The sequence below is a fragment of the Pleurodeles waltl genome, chromosome 4_1, assembly GCF_031143425.1.
Source record: "Pleurodeles waltl isolate 20211129_DDA chromosome 4_1, aPleWal1.hap1.20221129, whole genome shotgun sequence".
Classification (NCBI taxonomy): domain Eukaryota; kingdom Metazoa; phylum Chordata; class Amphibia; order Caudata; family Salamandridae; genus Pleurodeles; species Pleurodeles waltl.
The window spans coordinates 696,496,352-696,521,365 of NC_090442.1; positions in this window are offsets into that span (position 1 = coordinate 696,496,352).

Consider the following 25,014-nt stretch of genomic DNA (forward strand, 5'->3'; position numbering starts at 1 on the left):
TTTCACAGATGTGGGTCCCACTGTATGACATCTGCTTTGTTTCCTCATGGACTAGAGCTGTGTAATATAGGTATGTTGACATTACATTTGTAAGAGCATTTTGCCACTGTAATTGGTAATACACTATTTCGAAATCACAGACAGACTCCTGATTATTTTGTGCTTTAAGGGTGTTTATTTAGGTGCTCAATATTGGAGGGGGTTGTAAAATGGTGAGGGGTGATGGGGGAGGAATGTCCATGGCAGAGTCCAGTCTATTAGTCTCACAGGTGCATTGTCCAAAGGGGCATAGGAAGTGGAGCTGGGGCAGTTTAAGGATGGACAGGGTGACAAGGTGGGACAAAAGGATGACAATCAGGGTGGTCTCATTTCTTGGCGGGGGTCTTGGCATCGTTCTCTGTCTTTGTCCTGGATCTCAGGGACCGTTTGCGGGGTGGTTCTCACTCTGCAGGGGGTGGGGTGCTGGTGTGGTGGTCCTGTGGCAGTGCCTCCTGTTCACTAGCGCCGGCGGAGGTGGTGGGCAGTTTATCGTCCAGGCTAGTGTCAGGAGCCCCTTATTGTGCCACAGTGTCCCTCCTGGTGTTGATGAGTTCCTTCAGCACCCCTACAATGGTGCACAGGGTGGAATTGATGGATTTGAGTTCCTCCCTGAAGCCCAAATACTGTTCCTCCTGCAGCCGCTGGGTCTCCAGAAACTTGCCCAGTACCGTTGCCATCGTCTCCTGGGAATGGTGGTAGGCTCCAATGATGTTGGAGAAGGCCTTGTGGAGAGTGGGTTCCCTGGGCCTGTCCTCCCCCTGTCGCACAGCAGCACTCCCAGGTCCCCTGTGTTCCTGGGCCTCTGTCCCCTGAACGGTGTGCCCACTGCCACTGCCCCCAGGTCCCTGTTGTTGTTGGGGTGGTGAGTTAGCCTGGGTTCCCTGTAGTGGTGGACACACTGCTGCTTGACGTGTCCTGGGGACAGAGGTATGGGCCCGCTGGGTGGGTGATGTGCTGGTGTTTCCAGAGGGGGGAAGCTCTGTAGTGGCTTCTGCCAGTGTGAGGGGAACCAACTGTCCCGAGGTCCCAGATGGGCCTGTGCTGGTCATCTAGATCCAGTTGGACAGAACTGCTGTCATCACTGTGGGCCTCTTCTGTGGGTAGAGTGGACATGTATGGACCCTCCTGTCCGGTGACATTGGGTAGGGGTCCTGCAGGGTTGTAAAAGCATGATTATTGAATCTGTGTGTGCCATGGTGTGCAATGGGTGGGTGACCGTGTACCCCAGTGCTTGCATTCCTGTGTAGGACCTTGTGATATGATGGTTTAGGGGGGTGTATGGTTATGTGCAGTGGCCATGCTTTGGTGATGGGTGTCCATGCTTTGGTGTTGCATGCAGTGCTTGGGTTTGGGATGTGTGGTTTGTGATATTGGTACATGTGTGAGGAGTTGGAGTGATGGGGGTGAGAGCGAGGGTGGGGGTGTGTGATGGCATGCAGGTAGGGTGGGGGATGAAGTAGTAAAGATTTGTCTTTCCAGAGTCCATTCCTCCAGCTACTCCTGCGAGGCCCTCAGGATGCAGTATAGCCAAGACTTGCTCCTCCCATGTTGTTAGTTTTGGGGGTGGAGGTGGGGGTCCCCCGCCAGTCCTCTGTACCGCGATGTGGTGTCTTGAGACCACAGAACGCACCTTCCCCCGTATGTCGTTCCACCTCTTCCTGATGTCATCCCTAGTTCTTGGGTGCTGTCCCACTGCGTTGACCCTGTCCACGATTCTTCGCCATAGCTCCATCTTCCTAGCTATGGAGGTGTGCTGCACCTGTGATCCGAATAGCTGTGGCTCTACCCGGCTGATTTCCTCCACCACGCCCCTGAGCTCCTCCTCAGAAAACCTGGGGTGTCTTTGCGGTGCCATGGGGTGGTGTGGGTGATGTGTGGGGTGGTGTGTGTTGTGATGTGTGGGGTGATATTTAGTGGTGTGTTGTGTGAGGTGCGTGGATGTTATGTGGGTGATGGTGTTGAGTGCCTGTGGATGCTAGTTTGTAGATGGTGGTGTCTCTCTCTGGCCTTCAGTCGCAATTGTGATCGTAGGGGACTGTGGGTGATGTGGGTGTGTGTTTTATATTGTATTGGGTGTGTGGGAGTGGTGTGTGTATGTGTATCAGGTGTGTGTATTTTGAAATGTCCAATGTGGTAGTGTTTTGTAAGTGTGTGTGTATTTTGAGCGCGGCAGTGTGTACTGCCAATGGTTTACCGCGGTTGAAAGACCGCCGCATGGATTCGTGGGTCTTGATAGTGTGGGCGTATTCCTGTTGGCGTGACGGTGTCAGTTTTGTTATCGCCAGTTTATCACTGACCTTTGGTGTGGCGGACTTGTGTGGGTGTCTAGATTTTGGCGGATTCCGGGCTTTGGGTCATAATGACCGTGGCGGAATTCCGCAACGGTGTGTTGGCGGTCTTCTGCACGGCAGTAAGCAGCTTTTACTGCCAGGGTTGTAATGACCCCCATTGTCTTGTATGCAGTAAGCTTGACTCCTTTACTTTTGCATTTTTTACTTCAAAGTTTTGAACTATATCAAATGGTAAAGACCACACCCATAGGCAGGGACAAAGATCAACTATCAGAACCTATTAAACAGGATCGCAGGTGAGTGACCACCCGTCTGTAAATTTCACCTTTTGTCCGTTATCTCTATCTCAAGTCAGTTGTCCATCATCATCTCTTTATGGATGTCTTTTGTTTGTAATTATGGAAATTGCAGTGAGCAGTAGCAGGCCCCTGGGACCAGTCAGACATTTCAGCAGTCATGCCCAGGGTGTAATGCAGCCCGCTGCTGCCCCTGTAGTGCAGGAGGCCCTCAACTCTTCGTGGAGCTCCTACTCAGACTAAGGCCAACATATATCTGTGAGATATAGAAGACCAGGGGGCCCTCATCATGTCCTGCGGGGGCCACCATCATTGTGTGTTATGACACTGAGTCACACAGAGCCTACTGCTTAGGGAAGAAAAAGAACAGAGGCACATTTAATTAAATATAATGCATACATCTTCCATGAAAAGCAAACTCAATGTAAATGTCAATCTGACAATTCCTCGGAATCGATACAAAGCTCAATAATGTTCACCTCTCTATAGCACCTACTGCTATAACAGTGCAGAATATTGAGATCATCAAGTGACGGGAAGGAAGTGGAAAGGAAACAGCTGGGAAAAAGACCTGCAGAATAAACAACACGTTATCATGAGATGTTCTCCTACTTCATTCCTACTGTGTAACTGTGTTATTAGTTTTCTATAATTGCTTGCAAAATAAAAGACCAGAGTTTATTCCTATATGGAAGGGTATAATGGAATACCTGTCCCAAATAAACTCCTACTGATGATTCTCTGCAAGAACACAAAGTGGTAAAGCTAATTAACTTATTTGTAATATATATATATGCAAATAACCTACTGGCAGTCGCCAGTAGGCAGATATCGTTAAGACCATGTGTCCATTAAAAAAGTGTTTTTTGACTTGCCTATATCTTTGGCGCCTTTTTACAAATCTTCCCAAAAGAAGTGTTCCAATGAATCTTGTTGTACATGGGAAGTTTCAGGGTGATCTGTGAAGTGGCGGCTGTGAAAAAGTAGGGGGGTCTAAAAACGTGCATTTCCCATTATAATTCCCATAGGGATTTTAGACACAAATACAGCCTGAACCGCTGGATAGAATTACACCACATTTGGCAGAAAGGTAGCTCTTGGTCAGAAAGAGAGCTCTTTGTTCTTTGGTGTAAATCCATTCAGTACTTTTTTTAATAGTACTAATATAGATATCTAGAGGTGCGACGGGTTCAAGAATAATAACAACCTTGTGCAGGGAAATGCAGAGCCCTGATTGGCTGACAATGCTTCAACCAGGAGGTGTTGTCAGCCATCTTGGGCTGAGCTTCAACCGAGTCTCACAATTTGTTTTTGTTTTTAAAGGAAAGCGAGCAGGGTAGGGGCACCCTGTCCTATTAGCTCTGCTGCCGGTGTCCCAGAGGCCCTCCCTCAGGACAAAAAGCAATTTTAAAGAATACTTTCAGCAAACTCCTGGTGGATCTGTGAATTTCCAACAAACCTTTATTAAAAAAAAAAACAATCAGGGGCTCCTGTACTTGTTTTTAAGAAACTCCCGGCCAGGCCACATCCCAGGGGCGTTTTGTATAAAGGAGGAGGGTGCACTGGACCCCCCTCCTAGGGCATTTTGATGCCCTGGGAACCGCTACCTCCCTGTGGCTTATTTATGATGAATGCAGGGGGCATGCGTCCTCCCCCTTAGACCCAGGTTTGGCTCCTGCTTTGTCCTGGTGTGCCTACCCCTGGATGTAGCTGTTTGCTTTCACTTGGCAGGAGCTTTGACAGCTCCCACCAAGTCAGAGCAAACACTTCATTTTCTGCAAGTGAGAGCTGCCAAACAGCTCTCACTTGCAGAAAGTGAAGTTGTCATCTGTTTCCCTGCACGCAAATATGTGTGCAGGCAAACTGTTGAAAACATAGTTGCCACAGGCAGGGAGCTGCCATTTAAAGCAGCTCCCTGCTTGTGGGATCAATGCCAAATCCCACAGGATGTCAAAAGCCAGCTATGGCCACAGGGAACTTCAGGCTCCCCTCGCGGTCCTCTCACTCTCTCTCTCTCTTCAATCCCATAAAGGGGTGGAGAGAGAGATTGTTATTGTAATGGTCTCTCAATAAAATGACTTCAAAGGGTCAGACTAGCAAGATGTTTGATAAGAATTTTATAGCTACATTTGGATGCAGAGGAGAACAGAGTCACTTCTGGCCTAATGGTCAAGGTCTTGTGCTGTCACTCAGTAGGCTGAAGGTTTAAATCCTAGTATTGTTTGGCAGTTTGTCTGTTTATTTTCTAGTGTTTTCACTGTTAAACATTCTAGTGATGGAACAATAAAGTCTTTCTCCCCTCAAAATCTGTGGGTTGAATGTCATAGCTAAGCCTGGACACTGCACTGCAAAAGAGCCACCTCGGTCTTAGCTGGTAAGGTCTCAGACATGCACGCTAAAGGTTAAGGGTTCTTGTTTAGATGAGTCTGTAGTCACTTCCTGCTTTAGTGTCTTTTAAATTATAAATATTTAAGTTACATACCGAAAGGTGATCTCACTCTGTTTATTTGACAAAAACATTTTCTTTTCAATTTGTCTGGATTTATCACATTCTAAGTATATCATTCATTAAAGCTTAAATCTTTCTTTCGCTCTCAATCTCTCACCCTCTCTCTCTCTGACACTCGCTCTCAGGGTTGGGTGGTTAGGGCGGTTGGCTGCAGGGACTGGCCACAGGCCACGCCCTGTGGCCAACCCCACCGCTCACGGGTGAGATGTCATCAGTGATGTCACTGATCATGTAATATCTATAGGCATGTCTTTTGTCTGCCCCGACGTGCATCACCATCTCAAGTTAGATTCGAATTTGGCCTAAAGCAGCGACAGCTAGTAAGAAAGTTTCATACAATCTAAACCTGGTTCAAAATTAGAAAAAATCACACAAGCCCATTAGTTATTGCACTATGGAACTCTGTGGCCAATGATCCAAACTCAATATACAGTGATTATCTATAACATTCCTTTCAAGTGATACACACGTTACATCTTTGGAACTCCAATTTATCATACCCTCTTTTTTGTTGTGCACTGAATAGAGTAGCCTAGTTGCAATCTTTACTTGCTGACGAGCATATATTTGCAGCCCAGTCGCATGCCTGGATGGTCATGCATAATTATAGTAGATTGGAGCCAGCACTGTATTTGAACTTGACGTATCCCGCTAATTTGAAACGCCAACTGCTTGCCTTACGATTAGAGGCTCTGCCGTCACTGGGGGATCAGCCAGCATGGAAGAACGGTGGTGTGACATCATGTAGACTGTGTGGTGCTGAGAAAGAGGAAATCGTTCACTTGACCTATATCTGACTGGCCTTAAGAGAAGCTCATCTCCAACTGCTGAAACTTGCTTTTGCTACGTGAGGTGTTCGATCCTGTTGGCTGGCGGTAATGAAGGATTTGGATCCGGCTGATCCTCAGATAAATTATAAACTGGTGAGATTTTTAACAATGCACACCAAGGCCCTCATAGGCCACTCATGACTCTTTCAACATGCTATTTTTTTTTTTTTTTGTTCAGGTATGGCTTTGAGGGAAGAGCACCTGCTCCTGAAATAAGACTAATGCAGTTGCAGTCATAATACAGAACATTTTAAGAGTTTATAATTGTATGCTTGCTGCTAATGTTTTAGTCAATACCTACAAGGGTCAATTATTAATTTATTTAACGGTTTTATTTCGTGCTAAATTTGGAGTTCCAAAAAATGTATAGAATGGTAAGTTTTATCTTTAATTATTTTTTCTATCAAACTGGTCAATAGGCACTAAACACTTTATAATCTACTGGAGGCATACAGGTTTGTCAGCTTGACATTCTAACACTTGGTCATTGAATGTATGCATTCAAACTATTTTGCACCTAGAATATGATGAGCATTTAGTGATCTCTGTTGCCAAATAGTTCAATTTGCATTAAGTACATATTAATTCACTGGAGCCATACAGGTCTGCCGTCTTCACCCTCCCAACTCATGGCTATTGAATGTTCATGTTCATGCTACTATATAGCTGCTAGAATATTTTGAGCACTTTATGGGAATTTAATAATCAGCTATAATGACATTGTGAAGATAGTTGAGGAGACAGGAAAGATTCAGGTGATTGTATGGTTGAGATTTACAAGAAATGCCAAGCCTGTAACATGTACTTACGGTTTTAGTTGCCTGACTATCTAGCAGCATTTTAAAAGGCATTTTTTTTATTTCGGACATGGCACGGAATTTGATGTATGGTACTTGAGATATGGTACATGTAATGGTTTTAATTAACTGCACATGGTAAGAAATGAATAAATGTAAATAAATACACTAACCATGTCATGAGTGATGTAATAAGTGTGGTCATAAGCCGTGCATTGTGGGGCGTACGTTATAGTTAACTCAGGTAACTATAACTGCTGAATTTCAGTGGTTTTGTAAGAGTCAAATCTGAGCCTAACTATAACGTCCCCATAACCTTTTTTTGTGTATATATATATATATATATATGTATATATATATATATATATATGTGTATATATATATATATATACATATATATATATATATATATGTATATATATATATATACATATATATATATATATATATTTTTTTTTTTTTATCAAAAATTAGCAGTGCACTCCATTAAGGGTGAAAATTGTGGCGTTTATTTCATATTCAACTGGAAAAATAAAACGAACGACGCGTTTCGACCGTCTGGTCTTTCTCGAGTTCGAAAAGTCTTGTTACTCTTGCAGCTTCTACTTATAGAAACAACAGTGCTTAACAGTGCATGTTGGGACTCGTGGTTCCAAACCACTTAACCCTTCGACAAATACAACAGGCAAACAAAAGTAATGTATGTGAATATTATTACATTTCAGATAGAGGACAAAAGTCAATTTATTTAAAACAACAATGTTCTGACTTCAATGACTGTAGTACCACCATGGGTTGACAAATTATCGTACATGCATATATAAATAAATCAATATGTGTAGTAAAAAGTAAATAATTAGTAATATATAATTTGAATTTCCAAATAAATTCTTTCATTTAAAAAAAAATAAAATAACCATTATTGTCGTGCTACCAAAAATAGCACAAAACTTTCTCCGAAATTAATTGATTAATCTAAATAATTATATATAACTATATCTGTTTTCCAGTAAATTAATACAGCCATTGAGTTGTAGAAAAAAGAGAGATACAAAGGAGTCAGTACTTAGTAATTTCAAGATAATCTATATATCTCTCGCCTTATATTATACGGGTGATAAGAGCAAATGTTAGTGTGGTAAAGTCTGTACGTCCACATTAGCATTGAGTATTTTTTAGCAGTAGCACCGGTAATTTGGAGCGCGGTGCCTTTGAGAGCCGTTTTGTTTTTCACATATATATATATATATATATATATTTATATATATATCATCTTGTCTAGATGTAGGCTTTCTGAACAGGAAACATAGTGTAACTGACTACTCAAAAACCCACCCACCATAGGAGCCATGAAGCCTTACATGACAGGGGAAGAGCAAGTCTTCAAACTGTTTATAACCCCTGTTAAAATGGCAAATGAACAGTACAATGGTTTCACGAAATCCCTTCATCACAGTTCTTAGTTACTTCCATAGCACGCACGCATAAAATGAACAAAAATTCCAAAATGCAAATAACCAATACATCATGGAGGGTCCGTTTCTTCACAGACCCTGAATTCACAGTCAAACGAGGGCCAAATTATAACTGCCACTGTGTGCAAACTCCCAACTGCAGAAGACTTCGCTGAGGTTGCTGTGACCAGGGTTAGTTCGCCTGACAATAACAGTGCTGAAGGGAGGAGGCCTTCCCACAGAAAGGTCACCAAGGGAAACAGCGGTGCAGAGATGCGTTGTGCACGCCGAATTCCCGCAACCTCAATGAAGCATCAACAGGTGGCAATCGGGGGAAAATATTTGGTGGATGTGCACCTTGAACGCTCCTGTTGATGGGGGCATGTCAGCCCTCTCTGTGAATGCTGAATAATAGAATAATCAGCATTGCGAAGTGCCTTAGGCGGGCTTTATAGGAAGTACTGTCCCGTCGTCACCATGCTGTCGGCTTAGTGGGTGCACGCTTAGCCTTATGGGGGTTGTAGTCCTAATTTTCCATGTGAACCCAAATTTCCTCCTTTCTCTGCTCCATATTCCACTGTGATCCTCTTTTCTCTTTCGCCATTCTTATTCTCTCTCTCTCTCTCTCTCTCTCTCTCTCTCATCTGATTAACTCTCGCTCACTTTCCTGGTCCACTGTCCACTCTCTCCACTCCAACCTTCAGTCTCTCCCTCTTCTTATATCTTTTTTCCTCACTATCATATCTCTCTCTGTTTTACACTCCCCCGCCTTCTTCTACCTCTCTCCCTTTCTCACTTTGTTTCACACGCTCCTTCTGTGACCTTCCCGCACTTTTGTTCAGTTTCTCTGTGTACTAGGATGCTCTCCATCCCCTGCTCCTAGATGGTAGGAGTAGCGGGCACCTCTCCTTGTCTTCTGCGCACATCTAAATTAGAACACACCCACATGCATCTTGTAAAAGTAGGCACTTTTTTCAGTAAATGTAGAATTGCAGCCATTTACCTGAGCAAGCGGGGTGTAATAGTCTTAGTGAGGGGATGGGGGGGAGGAGGGGAGGGGGGGCAAGGGTTCTGTTTCCAGGTACACTCACTAGTACACACACAAACCTGCTCTCTCACATCCAGTAGTGACGAGCGAATCTGGGTGTGACCAGCAGTAAACTTTGCATTGTTACTGAGCACTCTCACATTCAATGCTATCACACCCAATGGTCTCTTACTTTGAGCGCTCTTAAAGCAAAAACATTTTCTGTCATACAACACACTCACAACATTAGAGCACTCTACACCCCAACACTCTTGCTACACCATTGGTCCCCACCCCAACACCTGAACTTTCTCGCACTCAACATCCTCACAACTGCACTCAAAACTTTCACAACACCATCGCTCGATCGCATCACCCACTCTCGTAACACGTAAACCATTCGACACCCAATTTCTCTTGGGAACAAACAACTTGCTAATTCAGCCAACTGGGGTTAAAAGCACACCTTCAGAAATTGAAATGAAAACTAGTAGCGCTAATGCCTACGAACTCTAGTCTATGTGCAGCAACACAGCATGCTTCTGGCAGTACCATTCATGGTAGACATTAAATAAGTCCACATATATGTGATTGCTTGCTCAATACTTCTATGTTTTATAGAAACCAAAGACGGTAACCCTGTTTTCACTTGTACTTCTGTCGCACATGTACTTTAGAACTTTGAACTAAATTCTTCTGAAAATGTGCATCACTAGTGTAATAATATATCAAGGTAATAAATACGGAGTTGTGCGCTATATTTAGATCGCCCTCGTGATCCATGTTTCCTCACATTGTATTTGTTTTCTTAAGTGCCTCGTTTTACCTAAGATGACTTTGAGAAAAGGGCAAAGTTATCCCCCTCTTGTCATTCTATCTTTCACTCTTTACAGTCTTCCACACAGAACAATGTTCACAGGTTTACTCTGGCTGCCAGCTACTTCAATTTTTATTTAAACGCAAACTACAGTGCATCTGAAGTTCAATTCGGCACGGTCCCAGGATTTCTGAAACCTTCGTTTTTATCCCTTCAGGTCTCTTACAACCTTTAGCTGACCTAAACCCAGCAAGTATGAAGACAAAAACTCTCATAAGGCAAAGGTTCATCATGAAACAAACCGAGCCCTAGCCTTCTTTTGTCTTCATGAAATATATTTTTATTTAAGTTTTATTTCCCATTATGCAGACGTGACCACTTGCTTGTTTTTCAAACAGCAGGTAACTGGCTATTGACCCTATTTCGCCTTTGGTTCTTGAGAACATCTGGTGTGCTTTTTGGGTTCAATTCGGGAATAGACATCCCACTTCCAGTAGTGGCTAAAACTCAACATTTTTCTTACCATCAAACACATTTACATTTGTCAGTTTTAGGTTTTTGTGAGGGTTTTCCCTGTATATCACATTCTCAAACCATGCCTTCACCTTTTCTCTGTAACAATGTAATCACTGTTATCCCAATATTTTATACCAGGTCGATTTCACGTTCTCTAACACCATATACAGCACTAGTTGTGGGATGCCTCTAATTTAAAGTCACCAATAATTTCTCAAACTCTGGAACGGTGTGCCCTTATCAAAGATCTGATTACATATCTGACAGAGCCGTATCTCTGAAAGGGATATTGTCCACCTGATGTTCCTATACCCAGGTTTCTGGGTATGGGAGTGCTGTAAATGATTACTGAAAATCTGGCAGGCAAAATTGCATGAGACTATGGCTCCTCTGGAAAGGTGAGAGCTTGCAATGCTCCACCATGCAAAGATTTGACATCAGTTTCCCTTCCCTACTTTCTCAACCCACCTGTCTTCCCTGCTACAATTCAGGCCCACTCACACACACATTTACCACAATAGCATGTGGTAAATGTATGTGTTATTCCACATGGAAGTGGGAATACCATGCAGAATAATGCTCATTAAAACCAGGTCTGCACAGTATGGCATGGGCATTAACACGTAATAGCATGGACTCCATGAGGAAATTCTGCCCATTAAAAATACTCCCAGCTGCCAGTTTTCTCATGGAAGTTCTCAGAGACTGGGGCCTTAGTCACCATCATTTGCCCAGTTTTCTGATGGTGTAAATAGGTCTTTGTGCATCTGAGATGGACATGCTTTCCTTCATTGCACTACTGGATGCACTTCCCATTTGTGAGCAAGAAACTTTCCACATGGCAGACTTCTGCTGAGTCTTTTTAGGCTTATGTGTGTTGCCTCACTGCTGACCCATCTTCTTACTTTGCACTCAGCATTCAGTCACTCTCTCAACCATCCTGTTGCAAGTCACAGGTTAACCACAGTAACCACAATGACACAGTTGGACCAATTAGGCTCCTAATAGACCAGATGGAAGCCTATGCCTCAGGGGTCTACTATCACCAGAGCGATTCACTACCCTAAAAGCAGGTGCTACGAGTTTGGACCTCAATCAGATGCTTGAGATCCCTTTATACTAGTCGGTAGAGGGTTGCTGAATAACACCTTAAAGATGGAACTACCCTGGCTGTGTTTCTGAAACATTTTCTCCTCTCTCATGCTTTTCACCCTCCTGCGTTCATCACCACAGGGCCCATTTTCTCTATACAGAGAGAGAGAGGAGGCAAGAGAGAACTAGGTTTGTCCTGTCTAAATATTCTCTTGTGACCACAAAGGTGTTTTTCAATGCGGCTGGGTCAAATGATCAGGACTGTACTAGCATAGTTTACACCTGAATCACTCAACCACAAGCACTTGTCTAACTAAATGATAAAATAATCTCCATATTGTACTTCCACTTCCAATTTGCGTTGCTACGGTCAAGGTGCTCTTTTCCTCCTCTCATTTAAGCACTGTTAGCCTATTCACTTTCGGACTTTCTTTGCCTATCTAACGTCAGATATCTTCACACGGTCTTTATCTCAACTGCTCCATAGCTGAAATTATGCTCTTTACTGCTGTCCCTTACCTCTCCTCATACCCTCACCTTCGGGTTCTTCCTAAGACCAGAAGTATATTGTTCTTGGTGACATGGAGCCATTAATTCCAGTGGTTTCTACGAGATCATTAAAGCTAAAATTATTCTTTCACCCTCTAGGAGTCATTAGTTTCAGTGGTTTCTATGAGATCTTTAGAGCTAAAATCATTCTTTCACCCTCTGGAGATATTTATGCTGAGACTCGAACTGATGTAAAAGACTTGCAGATTATGGAAGAGATTTGGCTGAACAACTTGGAATCTTTTTTAGACGTTCCAAAACCACCTTGCCACTAAGCATGCTCCCCATCCTCAACTGGAATGGCTGCATGTCATTGTATATATGATGTCCATCTTCTTGTATATTAACTATGAAGAATATACATGAAAGCACATGTGGGAGAGGGGTTAAGGATGTATCTCAAATCTTACCACTTATTGTCAGTATTACCTCCTTCTCCTCATGTTAATCTGCCTCTTATACTGTTTCAACCTTTCATGATCTGGAAGAGTAAGTACTGATCGTTTCCCTATTTTAAAAAATAAGTCTGGGGGACCATGTTAGTGTGCTCGTTGAATAATTGATACTGCTATCAAATGAATGGGAACTTCCCCAGTCCAAGAAGGCTTCTCTCCCTGGAGACGCCCCCAACAGCCCTGGCACAATGTCTCTATTGCTGTAAACACCGCAGCTTTCCTGGCTGCCAGAGGGGGCGGCATTCGAATACATGATTGTTGGCCAGACCACTGCCAAAGTGACAAGTAGACTAGGGACAATGTGGGGGCGGAGCTTTTGTATGTGCTGACACAGGGTCTTGGGCTTATCCCAGCGGGGGTGCCCAGAGCGCTAGCTTTGAAGCACATCCTGACAGGATAGAAGCCTGCGAGTGAGAGGTGATTAAGACTTCGCCTGACATGTTTTCCATGCTATGGGAAAATGTGGATTTTTAATACCTCTGTCATGTCTGTGCTATGTTGTTTCGTGTAGCTTATATGGAAACAAGCAATACATATATACATTTAGGTGTTTTGTTTGCTAAAGATGAATGGTGTGGTGGGGAATAATAACATAGTATTGCACTTCACACAGTGAATGTTATAAACTTTTTCTTTGTTCCTTTTTTGAGATATGTAGTGTGATCAGTGGTGATGATCTCCTGTATTGTATGCTGTGTATGTGATAATGTGTGGGGACACACATTGTCTACATAGCGTTCGTTTTAGCCCAAGTAGTACTCCCTCTAATATGGTAATGTGTAATTGCTGGCTGAGGGGAGGGCAGCTACTTCCCATGGTTGGCTTCCTCATCTTTGTAAGTCCCATTAGCTAACTGTGCGATAGGGAGCCTTCAAACAATTGCCAAATGCAATATTAGAGAATAGGTGACCTTAGTTCACAGTATTCGAGCGGTGGGGGATAGTAGATCCAATTTGCTTTAGATCGTTGAGGTAGCAAATGAGTGTTCCCTGGTCATAACTGTCTAAAAGCATTTCTACATGTAACTTTTTAAAAACGTTTTTATTATTACTTTCATACACCAAATTTAGTGGTGGTAAATTTCAGCTAGTTCGTGCAACAATTGTAATGTTTATGCCAATTGGTTAAGAGTTTGAATGTCCTTGTGGATGACTTTGTTTCCCTTTTTAAAGACGTACTGTGTTTGATTAAAAATTATGGAATTGAAAGAATGTTGCATGAAGAGCACTGCATTGCAAAGCTAAAGATTTCTGTGCAGAACACAGGTGGTGCAGTTAAGTAAAGTGCTTCTGCCTCGCCCTGTTACTGTGTTTCAAAGCAGACGAGTGTATCTGACTGTGTTAGCACAGGAGGATGGATGGCATGTTGCTTTGGTACATCCGCAGAGAACCTGCTTTCACGCTGTCAGGGGATGCTATCCAACACTTTAGGGACTCTAGCTCCCAGAAGACAGCACAGCCTTGGGAGAGGGCAGAGAAGGACGGTCATTGTTGACCAGACCTGTGCTATAAAGTGCGTTCAGCCCTCCAGCTGCACTGGGCGATAACCAGCACTCGAGGAACTCCAGGTCCCAGAAGACAGTGCAGCCTTATCAGAAGACGAAGGAGGAGTAACATTGTTGAGCAATGCCCTGACACAGGACATGGGCGGACCACGCCCAGCACAAAGGCGGACTCTTCTTCATCTGTTATCACCCCACATCACCGGGAAGAGACAAGGCAGCCTCTCTCTTGGCCCTACACTGAAAGATTTTATTGTTGCTAGAAGGTATAATTTGACTAATTCACAAAAATGGCTAAGTATTACAGATTAACTTTTGAAAAGTGACAAGGACAGTGGGCCAGATGTACGACTGTATGTTTTGTGACTCACAATTTGCGATTCAACAACACTGTTTTAAATTCCCAATAGGGTCACAAATGACCTGCCTCACCAATATACATCAGGTAGGTCACAATGTGTGACGCCATTGGGAAATGCCACACTCCTGGGAATGGTGGCCTGCTGGGGATAGCAGACCACCATGTCTGTGACTGCTTTTTAAATAAAGCAGTTTTATTTTTTTTAAAGGGAAATGGGATGCATTTCAAACAGAAAACAGAAAAGTTTTCTTTTCATTTTTTCAGAGTAAGCAGTGGTCCTTGGGACCACTACCTGCTCTGAAAAAATATTTTCTTTTCCATTCACAAAGGGGAAGGTGTCCTGTTGGGATCCCATCCCATCCACAAATGGGTTACCACCAATTTGAAGATGGTGGTAATTGTGATTGTTTTGCGACTGCAATTTGGGTCACAAAACAATCGTACATGCATCTGCGACTCGCAATTAGGAAGTGACACCCTTGAAGCGCCCCTTCCTAATTGCGAGTTGCAATCCCTATCTTGCAAGTCGGTATTTGCATGCCAGCTCGCAAAACAGGGATGGTATATTAGAAAAGGACACTCTGGGCTGCAAAATCACATTACATATCAGTCCCAGTGTACTATTTATTAATTATATATGTGTAAATCATCATAGACAAGTTTTAAGTTACTTGTTAAGTAAAATGATCGCTCAATTAGGGATTGGCATAAGGAAAGCTAAATGGTGAAATGCAAGGTGGTAGACAGTAAGCAGGGGCAGATAACACGAAAAAGAGGGCATGCCATGCAGTAGAAATTTGTACTTCACAATAGATGGGCTGATCCACACTCAGGGCAGGCAATCTGTCTTGGTAAAGAACACCGAGACCATAAAGCAACTACTTACAAAAAGCTAATTTCGGCCTGAAATGAAGGGCCATAAGACTAAAATGACTCTACAAAAAATACTGACCCTAATGCAGATGAGAACATTTAAAGGATGATGTCCAATAAGCTCATCAGGTCCCAGATATAATTTGTAGAAATCGGTGTCAGCTACTAGCCAATGAGGACGTTTAGGAATGAGAGACTGACTCCACTGAAACCAATGAGAAACCTATATAGACACAGATAGGAGGGATAGAGTTGGACTAGAAATTTGGTGCAGTAGAGGATGAGATTGCAGAGCCAAGGGGCTTAGTTATAGCACTTAGCATTGAGTTACTGGGTGCCAAGATGTTAAAACACTGTGTTCCGCAAAGTAAAGGTCAAATACAGGCAGCGGACAAACAAATTCAACACCTACAGTTGCTGCACACACAGCAACCAGAGGAGGACAGAACAACTCAGTCATATAGAAAAAACTCAAAGATGTACAAAGATGCGCCATAGTGCAAAGGGGCGAACATGTAAGTGGCATGGACTAGTAAACCCAGAACCACCCCACACCCATTTAGGCAAAAAACAGAGGTGGGGTAGTACAAGCATGCATTACACACCAGCAACCTAACCATTTAGTGAAAAGTCATATTGAGGAAAACAACAGGTCTACATACATGATGAACATTCTCAAGTTGGATCCTGACATGCAGGAAAATAAGTAGTTCCTTAAAAAAAAAACATCCCCTTTCTACTAGCAACGGTTCAACAATGCAGGTCAATTAATTATGATGATATAATTTCAGTTATGAGGTGTACCTCTCAATTAGAACTAAAGGATCATATTCAAATTGTGTTAAATTGTACAATCATGGTAGATGAATTATTTGCATTAGATCATTGAACTCAACTATTTAATAGATCATGCATCCTTTTTAAATATAAATTGCCATTCTAATCGATACATCTACCTATGGATTCCTCACCTGCTAAATATCTGAATGCACAGCATTTGACAACAATGCGCAGCTTTCGATGACGGAAACCTTTCCGTAGCTCTCCACATCGACGCTACATTGGATTCGCTCTGCACATGACTCCGTCTGATGTCACTGAAGCCATAAAAATTCCTTGCCAGCGTGTTGACTTCAGCCCCCTTTTTTCCACACCTTTGACACATAACAGTTTTCTTAACTCTCCGTTGGTGATACTCTGTATCGAAGGGAATGACCAATTTTTGTCCTGTTAATGACAGTGTCTCCTCCAAAGAAATCAGGCTTTAAGACATTCAGAGAATGCAGGGTTTAGATGTCTGTGACTGACCCGCATGTGGACTGTCTTTGGTGCCTGACCTCTGACCATGACGTCGGGGGGTGTCTGTCGTGTCAGAGCATGAATCTCAAGGCCTTAAAAGAGAGAGAGAAGCAAAGCTTTTCTTGGTGAAGGCAAAGAAGATGGAAAAACGGGGTCGCAGATTGACCCGGCCTCATTCAGATTTACCATCTCGTCGCTCATCGCGGTCACCCCGGAAGGAACATAAAAAGACGATGCCATAACCCTTGATGCCAGTCCTCAAAAGATGCGACTCCTCCTCCACTTACGCATTCTCCAAAGTCAGCCGAAGGTTCTCCAACACCATAGTCGGTGAAGATTCCGGCATCGCCAGTGACGCCAGTGCAGTAGTTTTCCCCGGTGACTCCCCAGGATCCGGAGCCAGAAGTGGTACTCCGACGTCAGGCCCTTCTCAGACTCAACAGCATGAGTGAGAATTTCTGGCCTTTCCAGCTCCTGGAGCAGAACCATCACAGTTTTTGAATGCCATGTTTGGCATATTCAGCAGGATCGGCTGGCTACAGGTTTTCAATGTCCTTTTCTTTCAGTGGATTCCCAGTGCTGTACCAGCAGGCTCCAGTCCTACCCTTCTTACCGATGGCCCAGTTGCCCTGGCCTTCACCGGCACTGCAGAGGATGACTCCTTCGCCGACTGACACTCGGCAGGAATCATCACTGCCAGTGGCGCTCGCACCCACGTTGGAGAGGTCTCAGCCAATGTCACATCACTCAACTTCAGCCAGAGTTCGTTCTGCATATCCAGTGCCCACGTCACCGGCGCCAGGCCCAATGTTGCCGGTGCCGTTGCTGGAGTCAAGACTTGGGTCCAGAAGAGAAGCTCTGAGGTGGCTGGAGGAAGAACAATATATGGCCTCTGGGATCCAGACCTCAAAGAAGGGGAGATTATTTCCCCAAGTCAAGACTTTGAGGGAAGAGAGGTGGCTAGTGGTTTAGGCACTTTCCCAGAGTGGGAGTTACTGTCCCCACAGGGGTTGCCGCCACCTGAAGTGACTTTGTTCCACACAGTCATTTGGAAAGCGGCTGACATGTTGGACTTGTCTCTTCCAGCAACTGAGATGAGATACAATTTATTGACGGAGGTCCTTTACTCTTCAGTTTCATCCTCAGAGTCCTTACTACATTTAACAAGGCTTTGACAGAACCAGCACTGGAAGTTTGGCAGAAGCCTATGTCAACTCCAGCGGTGTCAAGAGCAATCACTAGGAGATATAAGACTGCACCAGGTGATCCTGAGTTCTTGAGTTGTCATCCGAACTGGAGAGTTTAGTGGTGCAGGCTTCCTGCTCTTCGAAGTCTGCACCTTGATCCTTTCCATCGGTCCCGGCTGAAAGAGAGTTGAAAAAAATGGAACAGTCTGCCAAAAAGGTGTTTTCATCTGAAAGTATGGCATGAAAATCAGTGAATGTCACATATTTGCTGTGGCGTTACAGACATGCCTTTATGGACTCAGCCAGATCGGTTCTTCCTAAGCTGTCGGAGGATTTGCAAGGGGATTTTTCGGAACTATTAAATAAGAGCCAGGCTGCTGCAAAGCAGGTCATACAGTTGGGCCTGGATATGGCGGACTCTCCAGCCAGGGTGATGGGTACATCAGTCGTCACAAGAAGACATGCCTGGTTGAGAGGTTCTGGTTTTTCCACCGATGTGCAGAATACCCTGATAGGTTTACCTTTTGGTGGTTCCAAACTGTTTGGGGCAAAGGTGGATTCGGCCCTAGAATCGTTTCAGGAGAGCAAAGGTACTGCTCAGTCAATGAGCCTTTGGGCTTTCTCTTCAGCCTGCAGACTGCTGCGTAGATTCTGGGGGGTTGGACGATCTTACTCCTTTTGAGGGAGGCAGCAGCAGCAGACAGCCAATCCTCTATATAGGACATGGCAGAGCAAGGTGCACCCCATCAGCCTTCCTCTTCCTCCTCCTCTACCTCCCTGGCCAATAAAGCAGAGATAGTTCTGCCATTGTGGAACATGTTTTGCCTGTGGGAAGACGGCTAATTCATTTTCGACGTCAGTGGAAGTCCATAACGTTGAACAACTGGGTGTTCAGCATTGTCAAAAATAGATATCCCCTACCCTTCCAAGAGTTCCCCCCTCCCTTTCTGCCACAACACAGTTGTTGTTCACAAGAACATCTACTTTTACTTCAGCAGGAAATCCAATCCCCAACCTTCCCTATTTATGTCCCCTATTGTTTTACAGTTCCTGAAAAGTTTTGACTAATATGTATTCTCTCATTCCATTCATCATGCCTCAGTGGGATTTAACGTACCTAATGGGTACCTCATTTGAGCCTTTACATAATTGCCCATTGAGGTTCCTTACATTAAAAACTGTATTTCTAGTCCCCATCACGTTGGTTAGATGTGTTAACGAGCTGCAAGTTCTGAGTGTGAAACCCCCGTTTATGATTTTTCGTGACAACAAGTTGGTTTTGAGAACCAGGGCAGCTTTCCTGCCAAAGGTAGTGCAGGAAACTTCTTTGCATTAGGGCAGTGCATCACCCTCCCAACTTTTTAACCTCCTCCCTGTCCCTCTAGTTAGGAGGAAATGCTGCATCGTCTAGATCCAAAGAGAGCATTGAGCTTCTACATGGACAATACGAGCGACTTTAGGGTGGACGATCAGCTGTTCGTTGGTTACGTCAGCAAAATGAAGAGCAATGCTGTCCACAAAAGAACATTGTCAAGGTGGGTCATCCTTTGCACCAAAATTTGTTATTCTTTGGTGAAGAAAGAACCTCCTGAGGGTATAAGATCTCATTATACCTGAGATAAGTCTGCTACATCCGCCTTAGCTAGGGGTGTCCTTGTTGATGATATTTGCAAGGCGGCGATTGGGGCTTACTTCCACACTTTTGCAAAGCATCACTGTTTGGAGGCAGAATTGAGTCAGGACGGTTACTTTGCCTGTTCTGTTACAGGATTTCTTGGTATAGCCAGACAGGCACCCAACTCAGAGTGCGGGACGCGTTGGGATTCTATTTAAAATGTGAGGAATCCACAGGTAAATGTAGCCATCAGGAGAACAAGTTACATAGCTTTGGTAATGCTTTTTCTGGTGGAGGCAGTCTCTACCTGTGGATTCCTCACTGACCCACCCACCTCCCTGTTGCCTGTCTGAATATACCAAGAAGTCTGTATATAATGTATGGGTTTGATAAGACAAATACATTGTGATGTATATATGTATGTAATGTTCTAATTAAGTTGGAAACATGTTTTTGTACTTGTTGTGCCGGTGTTCACCCATTCGCCTTGAAAGCAGGTACACAAAGTGGGTGAAACTGACATCAGCATGCCAGCAAGGACTTCTTATGGCTCTGGTGTCATCAGATGGAGTTCCATGCTGAGCTGATCCATTGTGACGTCCTCGTTGATGTGGAGAGCTATGGAAATGTTTCTGTTATTGAATGCTGTGCATTGGGATATTCAAAAGGTGAGGAATCCACAGGGAGATACGGTATCCACCAGAAAAAGAGTTACTGAAGGTAAGTAACTTGTTCTTTAAACTGTTAGTTACACCATCCAGTGGTGTCCCAGGGAAGCCAAAATGTGAAAGTCTACATAGATTGTATGACAAACACAAATTCATGTCAGACCTCTATGAATTAGACTGACTGGGAAACAGCATATACTAGGTAATGTAACCAAACACTTTAGCAGAGTGGAAGTTATTGTAGGGAAGGAGCAAAGACTGGCAGCTGCTAAACAGAAAAAGATCCAGAGGTGATATTTGTCAATGAGTTTTGTGCCAATTTCATGGTGGGGGAATGCCCTGTTATCACTAAATCCCAACTAAGGTTGGTATCAGGAAACATAGCAGGGTTAAAGGTGAAATTAATTGACCCAAGTTGTTTTTTTTCTAGACAGATACCATATTTGTGAATTAAAGGTTACATGAGCTAGAGAGCTATATTATATCAGGATACCTAACTTTTCTATATACTTGTGAAACCATCAACATGTGGGAGAGCATCAGGATGGTTACGTATTTGGGTGAATCAGAACACCATTTGGAGAGTCATAGGGCAAGCATGGCTTACTAGGCCCAACCTTGGGGATCTGGGTCTTTTACTCCTGATGTACTTGGGCCCGACCTGTTATGCGGTTCCTACTTTGATAATAGGTCTGTACAATTGAATAGCAGCACTGAAGAGTGTGGGAGACTGAGTGCATCTCACACACTCAGTAGCTTTCAGCCTAACTCTTGGCTAGCTAACAGTGCCTCAATCAACCTCTAATCGAACCAGGGTAAAAGCTGACTATGGCAACCTGAACATGACATTTTCTCCCCAGGAAAGTCATGGTAACAGATCATCCCCCTTTTGCTCAGTTATTCACACATCCAAGGGAGACACAAAGATGGTAGATACGTTTTCAGTACATTTATTGAAACAATTGCAATCTAGCATAAAAAGAGCGAGTTGCTAAAATAGGCAGATGAAACAAAGCAAGGTAATCAGCATTACAATCAGGGTAATGAAGATAAACAATCCAACCTTAATGTATGTGATTGTAGCTGTTCTAGCGGTTTCTTCCTAACCCTATGTCTATATCTGAGAGCATAGTGGTTGTAACACTCTGGCTGGCCCAATCTAAGGGATTAGCCCCAACCCCATATTTGGGTGAAGTAATCCAGAATTATCCTGTTGTGTAGATGGCAATCCTCTCAGAAAACTGGCAAATCAGTGCCAGCTGAACTGTGTGTCACACTGCAAGTGTCCCAGGATTATCGTGGCCGGATTGTCAGTGCATGATTTATATAGTATACCATATCATGTTGGGGATACAGTTCTGATGTAATGCTGTGTCTGGGAATAAAATCTATCTTCTGTATGAACAACACCAGCTAGCACATAGTCTACCGCTTTCCATAACCTTGGACAGAAAGTACTGATTATATATGTTGTGCAAAGGCTAAGCTAAACGAGTAACATGTTCCTTACTTTCCTGGAATCAAAACAAACTGATAAAACATGTAAAATCCATTCTTAAAAGCAGACAGACTAACATAAATAACAGGAACAGGAAGCTGAAGCAGCAAAAGAGCAAAATTGAGCAGGGGAGACAGAAGGCAAAACAGAGGACACTAACAGAAAAAAACGAGCAGAAAACGGTAAGATCGAGGGCACTAAGAGACAAAACTAGGAGGAAGAGGCAAAAAGAAGGACAGTAAGAGACAAAACTAGAAGGAGAGGCAAACGAGGAAAAAAAGGCAAATAGACCATAATAAGAGACAAAACAAGCAGAAGAGACAGAAGGCAAAACAGAGAGCAACAAGAGCGGACTGCAGGCAAACTGGTCAGGTGACCTGTCACAGTGAGAGCTGGCAAGAGGCCCTGCTCAATGGGGCCGCACTGCGGCCTCCAGTAAGTTGGTCCTGGAGGGAAGGGGAAGTGATGGGTGGCAGGAGGAAGGAAATGGTGGGAAGTGAAGGGGATGCAAAGCAGCAATAGAACAAAATTAAGCATAGGAGACAAAGGACAAAACAGAGGGCAGTAAGAGACAAAACGAGCAGGAGATAGAAAAGACAAAATGAGCAGAAAAAGGCAAAACAGAGAGCAATAAGAGACGAAAGGAGCAGAAGAGACAGAAGGCAAAACAGAGGACAACAAGTGGCAAAGGCAGCAAGAGAGCGGTGCATGGAGGGCGCACTCTGGGCCAACTGGTCAGGAGACCTGTTGCCGGGGGTGCTGGCAGGAGGACATGCCACAAATTTACATCAAACATGCACTGCACAGAACGGCAGGCCAAACTGATGTAGGCCAAGGATGAGTTAAACCCACTGCAGTGGAACTTTAAATGAGTGAGCCTGTAGGTGTCCCTTCAGTGACACTGGTAAAGAAAAAGCTGTTCATGCCTACTGATACTATATGGTAGGCTGCCACCACAGTGCTTGTACTGCTTAGCTCCCAGGAAAGGCAGTAGCCATTCAACACTATGAGGGTAGCGCTTTGGGAGGCCCTCTGGTCCAACAAAGCCACAATCCATGAGGCAGGCCTATGTCATGGCACACATGCATGATCTGCATTTACCTATGACAACCAAAATCAGCATTAGAGATTCAGACATCAGTACAGTTGAGGCACTAGGGTCATGGGTGCACGTTCCTTTGCAGAGGACTTTTCCATCCCAACAGCGTCAAAACATGTCTAAAATGTGAAATAAAAAAACTTAAAACAGATAACGCAGACATTATGTGCTTGATCCTAAAATGGCTCCAGGTGCAAGAATTGAGCAGGTGTGTATTATTAATGTATACAATTGTGGGGCAGATAACAAATCTGAATCAATCATACTTCAATCACTCAATGCAGTATTAAATGAAATTAACATTAGCTGTCCCGGAATTGTAATGGGTGACTCTAACACAACCTATGAACCCCTCGAAAACTTGATGGATGTCACAGAGGAGGAAGCTGATGAATAGAGAATGCTGCAATTGGAGTTAAAGCCAAAAAAATCTTTGCTCGTGGTAGCAGAACAACTACTCTCTCTGATAGTAAGTGGAGGATTAAGAGCATGCAAAGAGCATGCACCCTCTGACAGACAAAGCAACTATACATTTAAACAAGGATAGAGCACAAAGTTGATTACATAATGCTTGATCTCTGTTTATGGGCTCTGACGATAGATATGACGGTAACAGGAGATGTTCAAAATTATTGGATGGTCAAAAATTGAGAACAACTCTTAAATATTACAAAGAATGTATACCAAAGTTCAAACAGTGTCAGAGCATTTCAAGAATGCACGTATAGAAAATATCCCCATATTATTGGCCCACAGAGAATTGTTTGGAGCCCTCAAGAAGCACTTTAGAAAGCGTTATATAAATCTGCACACAAAAGATAACCCAACTTTATGGTATACCCAAGCAAGTAGAAAGGCAATGATGCAATTGGCCCAAGAAATAAAATCTCAAAATAAGATTCTAATATCTGAGGCTAGAAAAACATACTTTATGTTAGCATGTATTTGTAAGAAAGCTTGTGAAAATGAAATGAAAATTGGTTGGACATGCAAAAAGCTCTTACGAGGCATGATATGCAAGTCTTCTGGCATATAGATGACCATGGGACTTTAAAATCAAATACACTTATGGAAATTTTTGTTAGTCACTGAGCATGGGAGAGTCATTTTATGGAGTTGTATTCTGTGAATAAGGGACAGAATGACATAAGTACTGAGGTAGGACATTGCCTTCATTTTATAACATTGCATTCCAAGATTGAGCCTTTGGGGTTCACCATAAATGAAAAAAGGGAAGTGTAAGAACTACTTAGACAATCCTGGTCTAGACATAATCTCTGATGATCTATATTTGTCCAAACCCCGTATTGGGGTTCCATATATTAACATTTTGACAAATGCTGTTGGCAATAGAGCAGACATCTGTTGTATATGGAAAGGGGCAGAAAATGTTCCTATATATAAAAAAGGGAAAATAGCCTACCTAGCCAACTATAGGTAAAATACTGTTATGACCCACTTGCAGTCTGTGTTGACCCACAGGAAGTGTGACGGACTTCTTGTTCTTATAAGTTCTGCCTTGGCCCAAATAGGGGCAACCCTTTCTGGTAGCCACAGTGCTGCTGATGGAGGGAACGCCAAAGGCAGTCCGTGCCCTCCAGAAGGAGTCCCCGAGGGAAAAAAAACCCAAAGGGGAAAAAACCTCAACAAGAGGGAACTCCTGAAACAAAAACAAAAGTAAAAGAAAGTCAAAACTAAAGGAAAAGATGACCAGTAAAAAGCTGGAACAAAATCAGAGTTTCAATATCTGATGCAGAGGAACAGGAGCGAAGACCACCACCAAACAGGAAGTGTTGCAGTGCAAAGAGAAAAAGAATCACACACCTTATATACCCAAGGAACAGGAAGTAACCGACAGGAAGTAAAAGGTGCCATCTTGAATTGGGATCCAGTGTTAGAATGCTATAGAAAAAGCACCATAGTGAATAGGGAACCAGTGCATGCAGGGAAAAAAGGAAAGCATGCTGGGAAAAAAAAAAGAAACATAGGTAAAACAGTAAGTATATAATGAGCAGAAACAAGAGTGACAGAAAAGAAGAGAAGAATAAAAAGAGGTGAATGGGGAGAGCAGGATCTACTGGGGAAGCGCCGCACTAAAGAAAAAACAAGACCTCATGCCCAATTTGGGGCCTCTGCAAATGTAAGAAAGGCTCGGGTGTGGCGCGTCCTGCTGCTGCACGCCGTGTCCCGAGGCCGGAGCGGCACACCGCGCGACACTAGGTTCCCCCCGGAGCCCCTGGT